This window comes from Enhydra lutris, unplaced genomic scaffold (assembly GCF_002288905.1).
Source record: "Enhydra lutris kenyoni isolate GAN:26980312 unplaced genomic scaffold, ASM228890v2 scaffoldscaffold26, whole genome shotgun sequence".
Lineage (NCBI taxonomy): Eukaryota > Metazoa > Chordata > Mammalia > Carnivora > Mustelidae > Enhydra > Enhydra lutris.
Genome location: NW_019154110.1, coordinates 27084723 through 27091042, shown reverse-complemented (window position 1 = coordinate 27091042; position 6320 = coordinate 27084723). Strand labels below are relative to the sequence as shown.

The 6320-nt window shown below is 46.9% G+C and overlaps 1 protein-coding gene across 7 annotated transcripts in view; it reads left to right on the top strand.

The window, feature by feature from the left end:
- The first annotated feature begins 548 nt into the window (after positions 1-548).
- The window catches only part of LOC111151241 (signal transducer and activator of transcription 3), a 70415-nt gene continuing 64643 nt past the window's right edge, over positions 549-6320 (top strand). For 3 of the 7 annotated variants that reach the window (XM_022509088.1, XM_022509083.1, XM_022509086.1), the window contains exon 1: positions 549-718. The gene's annotated coding sequence lies outside the window, so the exon portion shown is untranslated. The remainder of the gene's footprint in view (positions 719-6320) is intronic. The other 4 variants (XM_022509085.1, XM_022509089.1, XM_022509082.1 and 1 more) reach the window with 3 other exon arrangements.

Sequence of the window (6320 nt, the reverse complement as noted above, 5' to 3'; positions counted from 1 at the left end):
GCGATACCTGGGACTGTCTAACTGGTTGATTCCCACGTGGTAAGTGGCCTGCAACCTCGACCCCACGTGGTGCCAAAAGCTGGGAAAAGGGAGAGCAGGCTGAAGCGAGCCGCATCAGGGGCATTTAAAGTGTCCTGACGTCACGCATTGCCAGGAACTCAGCTGAGTTTTCAGCAGGACATTCCGGTCATCTTCCCTCCCTCCCCCCGGGTTTCTGTGCCCAAGGCCGCGGCTCCTCCTCTGCTGTGGCGGAGGGAGGGATACTTAGTGCTCGGAACAGCCAGCACAGGGGCGTTCCCAGCCTACTGTTGTCCCCGCCCTTTCCCCAGAGGCTCTCCTCATTGGCCAGTGGGTGGGGCTTCGGGAGTACAGTACACGCACCAGTGCCTCTGGGCGGCCGGGGAAACTGGCAGTCTCATGAATTATGCAGAAGCGGCGTGTCCCTGCCAAGTTGGGGCTGGGCGGGGATTGGCTGGAGGGGCTGTAATTCAGCGGTTTCCGGAGCTGCCGCGGCGTAGACGGGGTGGGGGGGGGGGGGTCTGGGGTTCCGACGTCGCCACGGAGCGAGCGAGCCCGAACCGGATCCTTGACGAGCACCCCTGCTCCGCGTTCTCTCTCCGCGTCTGCCAGGAGAGGCCCTGCGGCCTGAGGGAGACCCGCCGCCCGCACCCCGGCGCAAGCGCAGCCCCGGTCTATCGGGCCCGAGCCCGAGAAACAGGTGAAGGGGGTGAAGGGTGGGGCCGCCTTCCCCGACTGCCCCCAGGCCTGGGGATCCCGGGGGGGCGCGGGAGGGGCTGGGAGCCTCTGCGGTGTTTGGGGGAGTTGCGGGTGGAAACTTCAGTGGGGCGGGGGAGGGGGCGAATCCGTGGAGACGCCAGGGTTGAACTGAAGGGACAACTCCCGGGATGACAGGAGCGGGCCTCTGAAGGGACAGGGGGCGCTGGAAGGAAGTTTCGTTCTTCGGAGAAAGGGCAGACGCCGAAGAAGAGAGAAAACGGGCTCAAGGGGGAGGACAGTGGGGCGAAAGCACCCAGGGTGGGGGTGGTAGGAGTGAGGGACAGCCCCCCGACTTCCTGCTCCCAGAGGCTCTGGGGACGTTCCGGCAACAGGAGCAACTGTCACGCAGGCAGAGATCACGGGCAGGGGGGTGGGGGTGTTGGAAAGAGCTTTCTCCCCTCTCCCCCGCGGCGCCCGGCTGAGCCAATTCCTCGGCCTTGCCCTGTTCTCTCTCCTAGAGGTAGGAATAGGTGTCTCCCCCCTGCAGCCCCACGGGCTGGTTGGTTGTGGGTAGGATTATTGCATAAGAATCAAGTTTCCTGTAGGGAAATTGACAGTCTTGTACTCTTTTTTAAATTACCTCCCGTCTCCCCCCCCCATACATTAAACCTTGCTTCTCTCCTCCCCTTCTAAAAACAAAACAAAGCAAAATAAAACCTCCATCAAGCCAGTTCTAGAGAGAAATAAACCTCTTTCTTCCTTGACATTGTTCTTTTATAAACACCTGGTAAACTTGGCCAGAAGATAAATAATTGAGCCCTCGCGTTTACTGGATTGTGGTGTTGCTTAATTGCATAGGACAGAATGAACCAATCGAGAGTGGGAGTTTTCTGTCTTAGAGCCAAGATCTTGGGTAAACGCAGAGGGAAACAAAGACAGGCTGGCCTTAGGAAAGCCATGTGTGCAAACTTTACCTGTGATTGGGGGTGTGGTTGGGCTTAAGTTAGCAAAATTCACACCGTCATCCAAGTTGCTTTTTCCATGTTTAGTGCACATCTTTGTGTCTGGTATTGGCACACACTTTTTTTTTTTAAATAAAAATGTACATAATATGTATCTGCTGGTTTTTATCATGTGTGCATCTATAGGCTATATTCTGTGTATGGCTTGTAACTTTTTGGCTGGCTTTGCTGATAAAGCATTGGTTGGAATAAATCAGAACTCTAAATCATCTCAGTCTTCCATATGTGGATTTAGACTGTTACGACTCGATTCAGCCAAATTTCTGTTTTATATTAAATATGTCTGTGTTCCCTGAGTAGACACATTTATTTCCTTGTTACATGTGCCAGACTGGCATACTAGCAGAATTTTTGCTCAGACATTTGCATAGTGGGATGGAGAAAAGAAGTCTGGAATACCGGGGAAAAAAATGAGATATTAGAGGGTTGATCTTAAAGTCTATATATTCGTTAGCATATCCACCACGGAGAACCAATAGCAAATTCACGGATCTTTTCTTTCTGTATATAGTACTTTTGGCAAGAATAACTGTTTAGAAATATCCACGGCTATGACTTGCCCTCCAAAGGGTAGATAGTTCACATGACGTTATCCCCATTTTATAGATAAGAAAACTGAGGCCAAAGGAACAAGGTGCTTGCCCAAGGCAGCAGAATGTCATAGTGGTGGAACTCATACCTTTGGTATGTTTTGTGTTATTTTGTCCTGTCTATGTTAAGTATTAGTTCCTGATTTACAGTGAGTCCGGACCCTGCTAGGAAAAGTGTCTCTGAAATTCTAACATCTCTCTGGACAGTGAAATACTACCATTAGGCTGTTAAGACTCCAACGGAGATAGCCAGTACACGTACAAAAACAAGTAGAAACAGGGTATGCTTAGGTTATTTTTTCATCTGCTGTGTCTAACTTGGGAAGTCACAAACTTTTTAGTTAGTGTAACTTGTCGTCAGAATTTAGCTATTTGCTAATGGAGAGAGAGAAAAATGCAGTTTAATCCAGAGTGCCTTGTGGCTTGATCAGTGATCATTCGTGTCTCTAGAAAGTTGCTTTCTCCTCCCTGGCTCTGGTTCTCTTAACTTCCCAATGTGAGATGGGGCCGAGATAGTGAGCATTCCAGATGCTGAGTCCAGCATCTTTTTTACCTTATGGATTCCCCAGAGGTGTTGTACAGATCAACACACATTTGCCTTTTGTGACTTTGTGAAAGTTGCCATGAAGAATCAGAGGCTTTGTTCACAGGACTTGCAGTCCACTGAGGGGACTTGATAAATGCATTATCCCTGTAGAACAACATGTCCTTAAGGAGGTGCTGAGACCTTAAATCTGTGCCATTCAACGAGGTAGCTGTTACATGTTAAAAGTATCATAGCTGGGGCGCCTGGGTGGCTCAGTGGGTTAAAGGCTCTGCCTTCGGCTCAGGTCATGATCCCAGGCCCAGGGATGGAGCCCCGCATCAGGCTCTCTGCCCTGCAGGAAGCCTGCTTCACCCTCTCCCTCTGCCTGCCTCTCTGCCTACTTGTGATTTGTCTGTGAAATAAATAAATAAAATCTTTAAAAAAACATAAAAGTATCATAGCTATAGAACATTTCCATTGTCCTGGTCTAGGAAGTCTTCTTGCCAAAGGAGAGATTTGATCTGGGTCCCAAATAATAGCTGGAATTTGATAGGTGTAAAGAATCGGGGTTGAGGAGGTATGGTGGTACAGTAGGAACAAAATCCTGGTAGATTAGGAAGGTAAGTAGGGGAGGAGTGTGTACTCATAAGAGGCCTTGAGGCCAGACCATGGAATTTCAGGTTTTGTCCTTTCAAAGATGTGAGAGGCCAAGTATTGGTGTTTAATTGTGGATTGCCTCCTGTGTGTTGGGCACGTGCCTGGCATTGGTTAATTTGTACAAAGTAGATCAGTGCACATGGCATCGTCCCTAGGGGAGTTGTCCTTGGGGCTGAGCTTATAAATTGGGCCAGCACCCAGAGAACTATTCTGACTTAACAGATCTGTGTGTTTAAGTGCAGAAGTGTCTTTTAGGATTTTTGATTGGCTGTAAATGGCCACTTACATTTTATGTCTTCCATATTTAAACAATTCTACGGTAACTTTTGGGTCATTCATAAAAACCACCAAAAGAGCACTTGAAGGATGTCCCCAAATCTTGAAGTCCTGGTTCCTAGAGCAACCTTGGTGAGATCCAGCAGAATGACTTTGCCCAGCCTTTTCACACTTTGTCAGGCATGGTGAAAAGGATTAATATCCCAGTTAATGTTTGTCCCTCAGAACCTCCTTTTACTGTGGTGTACTTTAGTCCGGATGGCCAGATGGTACTTTGGTGGTCAGTTGTTTGAAATGTCTCTAGTTCTTAAAAGGAGCAGCATGTGGAATAATGAATTTCTATTCCGCTCAGTTCTCATTATGTTAGGATTGTCACAACTCTTAGATCAGGCCGGCAAACATTTTATTTAATTTTGTTTTGTTTTAATTACTTAATTGTTGGCAGACATTTTATACTGAGAGCCAATTACTGTGGTTGGTGGTATCCAAGGGTAATGAAATATGCTTCCTATTTTCACGGATCTAGAGGTGTGATGCAGACCAGGGTGTGTGTTGCTTTAGTATGGAAACAGGGCAGGGGAGATGACAGGATAAGAGGTTCACATCTGATGCTCTGGAGTCAGACAAGTCTGGGATCAGATCTTGGATCTGCTACTTCCGCCTCAGAGCCTGAGTCTCAGTTTCTTATCTGTAAAGGTAGAGGGTAGCAGGGCCTATCTCCTAGAACTGTTGAAGATGCAATGAGAAAATACAGGTAAAAAGCTTAGCATAATGCCTGGCACACAATAAGAACTCCATAAATGTAAGTTCTTATTAAATGTCCCAGAAAAGAGATTTCATTCTCTTTAGGGCTGAGAAAAAGGCTTTATGACCAAGGGTCTTTATCAGGTCAGAACACCTATGAAAAGGGTCTTTATCAGGTCGGAACACCTGTGTTTTGTAGGTCTGAATAGGAGTTCTCCTGATGACGTTGAGTGGTGAACGTTGCATTCAAGGCCAGGGAACATGAATGTGCAGAGGCTTAAAAACAGCAGAGAGTGTCCGGGGAGCTACAAGTGTAGGTTCTTAATTTAGGAGGACTGAACTGAGGGGAGAGGAAGCTGCTGAGCTGTGGCTCTTCCCCCTTCTTTTCTGTTCCTTATTGGGTTCACATGTCATCAAAACTAAGTAGTTTGGTCCTGCTTACAAAAGAAATATATGCTATTACAAAATATTTAAATTTGTAGAACTATAAGCTGTATGTATTATATATATATATGTATGTACATATATATATCCTGTTAATATTTGTATTAATGGTTAATGGTGTGTGTATTTTCAGATTTTTGCACCTTTTTCTACTTACCAGTTTAACTTGGACTTTTTTTTTTAAGATTTTATTTATTTATTTGACAGAGATCACAAGTAGGCAGAGAGGCAGGCGGTGGGGGGGGCGGGGGGGAGCGGTGAGCAGGCTCCCCGCTGAGCAGAGAGCGGGATGCGGGGCTCCATCCTAGAACCCTGGGATCATGACCCGAGCTGAAGGCAGAGGCTTAACCCACTGAGCCACCCAGGTGCCCCAACTTGGACATATTTATGGCAAATTTCTTTCTAATAGCCTAATAAAAAAACAATAAGGAAGGCAAATCTACCCCCCAAAATACGATAAGGTTTGGATTATCTGGGTTTTCTTTCTGCTACCCCCACCCATAAGAATAAATGACTCTTCTAATCACTGAACTTTTGCCTGACCTTTGGCTTGCTTTATAACTCCATTGGACAAGGAACTTATTTTGAGCATTCCTAAGGTAACACTGTACTGTCGAAATGCTTGGGCCATGTGTTTGAGGGTCTCATGAGCCAAAGCTGCTATGGGAAGTAAAAGAATGGACTGTGAGGTCAGACTCCTTGGGCTTTAATCCCGAATCCAGCGCCTCTTAGACCTTGCAAGGTCAGTGCTTTAACTTCCTGGCTTCAGTTTCTCTAGCCATAAAATACAGATACCAGGCTTTGTTGCTGGGAAGTTGTGAGGATTAAGCAAGATAATGTGTGTATATTTGTATTTGTGTATGTTTGTCTTAAAGAATTTATTTGCTTGATAGAGCACAAGCCGGGGTGGGGTGGGGGGAACAGCAGCCAGAGGGAGAGAGAAGCAGGCTCCCCACTGAGCAAGTTGCCTGATGTGGGGCTCCATCCCAGGACCCTGGGATCATGACCTGAGCTGAAGGCAGCTGCCCAACCAACTGAGCTGCCCAGGTGCCCCTGTTTGTTTGTTTATAGTAGGCTCTACGGCCAGTGTGGGGCTTCTACTTAGCACCCCTAGATCAAGGGTCTCATGCCTTATGGGCTGAGCTAGCCAAGGACCCCACAAGATAATGCATATAAAGTACTTTGTCTAGTGCCTGGCAGATAGCTAAAATTTGAATGCTAATAATTAATATCAATAAAAACTACAGTATCTATCCACCTAAAGTCAGGCAAGTTATGATTCATGGGGGCCATTAATGACCCAAAGGAAAGAAGGAGTAATTGGGAAATTCTAACCTAATAGGA